Source organism: Lynx rufus, unplaced genomic scaffold, assembly GCF_022079265.1.
Source record: "Lynx rufus isolate CCGP_SWC_20201006 ecotype Redwood Valley unplaced genomic scaffold, mLynRuf1.p SCAF_7, whole genome shotgun sequence".
Lineage (NCBI taxonomy): Eukaryota > Metazoa > Chordata > Mammalia > Carnivora > Felidae > Lynx > Lynx rufus.
Window position 1 is genome coordinate 86399754 of NW_025814889.1, and position 4272 is coordinate 86404025.

A 4272-nucleotide genomic window follows, 5' to 3' on the forward strand; every position below is an offset into this window, starting at 1 on the left:
TGTGTTAATTTTGTGAAAAATTTTTGAGTTGTACACTTACGATTTGTGCACTTTTATGTGTATGTGATATACTTCAATCAAAGTTTACTTAAAATGCACACATGACTATATATACTCTTCATTATTCAGTTCTTCTACTACCATAATTCATCCCCCAAACTACTCTCCCTCATTCAATTTTTATATTTCTCCCTAGATTTAATATGAACAATTCTGAAAGCCACCACCAAGACCCCTGGCATTTTGCACCAGATAACTATTTTATTTGTAAGTAACAGAATGTTACCTCTGATAGAAGAAAATATCTTTTAGTTGATCCCATTAATTCATTTGGGACCATTTGCTGGTATGACTCATTTTATAACCAATCTAAATGATTTATTGTCAGTCTTATGAGCCAACATAATCCTCATTCCATATTATTTTTTTAATATGAAATTTATTGTCAAATTGCTTTCCATACAACACCCAGTGCTCATCCCAACAGGTGCCCTCCTCTATGCCCATCACCCACTTTCTCCTCCCTCCTACCCCCCATCAACCCTCAGTTAGTTTTCAGTTTTTAAGAGTCTCTTATGGTTTGGCTCCCTCCCTCTCTAACTTTTTTTATGTCCCCTTCCCCTCCCCCATGGTCTTGTGTCAAGTTTCTCAGGATCCACAAAAGAGTGAAAACATAGGGTATCTGTCTTTCTCTGTATGACTTATTTCACTTAGCATAACACTCTCCGGTTCCATCCAGGTTGCTACAAAAGGCCATATTTCATTCATTCCCATTGCCAAGTAGTATTCCATTGTGTATATAAACCACAATTTCTTTATCTGTTCATCAGTTGATGGACATTTAGGCTCTTTCCATAATGTGGCTATTGTTGAAAGTGCTGCTCTAAACATTGGGGTACAAGTGCCCCTATGCATCAGCACTCCTGTATCCCTTGGGTAAATTCCTAGCAGTGCTATTGCTGGGTAATAGGGTAGCTCTATTTTTAATTTTTTGAGGAACCTCCACACTGTTTTCCAGAGTGGCTGCACCAGTTTGCATTCCCACAAACATTGCAAGAGGGTTCCCTTTTCTCTACATCTTCTCCAGCAACTATAGTCTCCTGATTTGTTCATTTTAGCCACTCTGATTGGTGTGAGGTGGTATCACAGAGATACAACCTCATTCCATCTTAAAAAGCACAAGGAAGCTCAAAAATCTCATCACTTTCACTAAGATTTCATTTTGGTTGAGATTGGATCCACTGGAATTTTTTAAACAGGTAACTCTAAAGATATTTGTTTTCTAGATAGCCCATTCCTAGAACCGATACAAATGGGGTCCAAGGATAGTGTTAATAAACAAAATAGATAGGGAAAATACTTCTATTTTTGCCTTTCACTTTTCCATTTCAGACACTTCCCATTTTTGCCGATAAATTTCAATACTGATTGATTTTAGGGATAGTTCATTTCACTGCCCGGTTAAAAAAAAATGTTAATTTAAAATTGTTCAAGATGGCAGATCAAAGCACATGATGAATGCATTAAGTATATACTGTTACCTAATAAAACTTACCCCAAATCTTAGCAACTTAGAGCAGCCATATTTGTCACACAGTTATGTGAGTCAGGAATCTAGACTGGGCATAGTTGGGTCCTCTGCATTCTCACAGGAATACAGGTGGGGCTTTCACCAGGGCTGCAGTTACTTTCAGGCTGAATTAGAGGAAAGTTTGCTTCAATTTATGACTTCCATACCTCACAATATGGTAGCTTGCTTCATCAGAGTGGACATGCAAAAAGAGCAAGAAAGAGAGAGGGTTTGAATAAGATGGAAGTCACAGATTTTTGTATCTCAGTCTTGGAAGTGACATCTTATCAGTTCTTCTCTATTATATTTGCTAGAATCAAAAACTAGGTGAAACCCACACTCAAGGCTACGAATTGCACTATGGTGAGATCACCAGGGAATAGGGGTAAATGGGAGCTAATGTGCAAGCAGCCTACTGCAAAAGGACAATTTTTTTAAATAAACAACAACAAAAAAAAATTATCATTGACACAATCACAAATTAACTACCAAAGTGATATCCTAAAACAAATCAAAATCATGAGACATAGAAAATGCAAAATCCACTATCTGGTATGTATACTAAGCTGCTTGCTAGGATTTATAAATTGTTATTGATGGAAAAATACTTCAAATTCCTTTTATTATATATAATAATAATATTTGCAGTTTTCTACTTTCTTTATAAATACTTTATTTTTTACTTGTCTACATAAATTGATTCAACTAATATAGCCTTTTATGATGTACAAGATTAGTTTTATACTATTCATAAGACAACTTAGTGCTTTATAAACTTAAAAGTACTTTATGAAGATTGAAATACAGTCAGCTCTTTTCAACATTGGTAAAATTTAGTCATATGTAAATTTCAGAAAAAAGTAGAAAGATTATATTAGAGGTGAGGGGTCTAGTTAAGGGTTAATTTATAGAAACCCAATGTGGATATGCTTAGAATATTACCATACAATAGGAAATTCTTAGAGAGACAGACCAAAGTTCAATTTTGAAATTTCTCCTAATTAAAAAAAAAATTTCAAAGTGAGTATTTTTTGGTGCATTTTACCAGTATGTGGACATATTCCATACTGACTTTGTGAATACTGGATAATATTTAGCATACTGTGTATGACCTAATAATGTGCTAAAGTAGCAATTATGACAAACAAATTATAAAAAAGAATTCACTAAGGCTAGGGAGGAATATCTCATAAAGTAGTAAATCATTAAGCAAATTCCCAAAACAGCCATTCCACTGAAATAAGTTAACATATTTCAGTGCACAGAACTAAGAAAGTAGCATAAAATAAACATAAAATGTTGTTGTATCTTTTGCTTTCATTTTTAAGTTTACTAACTTTAGAAGCAAACTGAAAAAAAGTCTTCTTTTATAATGAAACTCTAAAATATTCCCAGCTCTTAATATCAAAAAGGAGGAAGGAAGTAGAAGATAAAAGCACTTATAATAATCTTATATTTATAATGTAAGAAAGACAAATAAAAGATCCATAACACCTTGTTACATTCTAACTACTATTTTTATTTTTTTTGACTTTTCTACGTTTTTCACAAATGATTATCTATAAGATATTTTTTCCTCTTACATGTTAATCACATACAATGGCTTATAAAAAATAATATACTCTTTGATCCAGTATTTTTAATTGTTATGATTTAACCTAAGACTGTCAAATCACCAGTGCTCAAATACATATACAAAAGCATATTCAGCATATATTATTTATAATGCCATAATTTTAAAACAAGTTGAATTTTTATCACTAGCAAATTGCTTCCATATATGGTTAAATTCAAAATTAATGGAATATTAAACAGTTGTAAAATTACTATGGAGTTCTTCTTTTATGGATATACATATGTAACAATTTAGATCCAATCAGGAGAGAATCACACATAAATTGAAGAGTAATTGGTATAAGATATCTGTTCATAATTATAATGCTACAGGAAAAATTAGGTTACAGAATCATAGATATAACATTTTTTCTTCAATAAAGTTAATATACTAGGTGGTATCCTGTGTGTTAGAAGTATAACAGTATACAAAACAAATTTCTTGCTCTGTGGAGATTACATTCTAGTATATTCTTATTATGTTAAAAACTGTACACAAGCAGATACATATATCCAATATACAGTTTATTCAGAGTGCTATTAAAATCTTTAGCCTAAATGAGAATGATTCCCCGGGGTGCAATTATAAAACAGCATTATTTTTCTTACAATATTGTGTTTCAATACTATTTTGAATTTTCTCTTCTTTCTTTATTTTTTATTTAATAATTTTTTTAACATTTATTTATTTTTGAGAGAGACAGAGCATGAGCATGTGCAGGAGAGGGGCAGAGAGAGCCAGAGACACAGAATCTGAAGCAGGCTCCAAGTTCTGAGTCAGCACAAAACCCGACGTGGTGCTCGAATCCACAAGCCGTTAAGACATGACCTGAGCTGAAGTCGGGCACTTAACCAACTGAGCTACCCAGACATCCCATGAATTTTCCTGTCTATCACTGAAAGACAATTTAGGCAGATACCATAGATTTCTAACTCACTTTCAGGTATTAAAAGTTTCATTCTCAATTATTTGAAAAATCCATTCTGATCTAAATAAAAATGTTTACCTCTCATTCACTTAAAAGTATCTTTCTCTTGGGCCCAAATGAGGCTTAAAAAATGATTATAAATAAAAAATGTGTGATCAG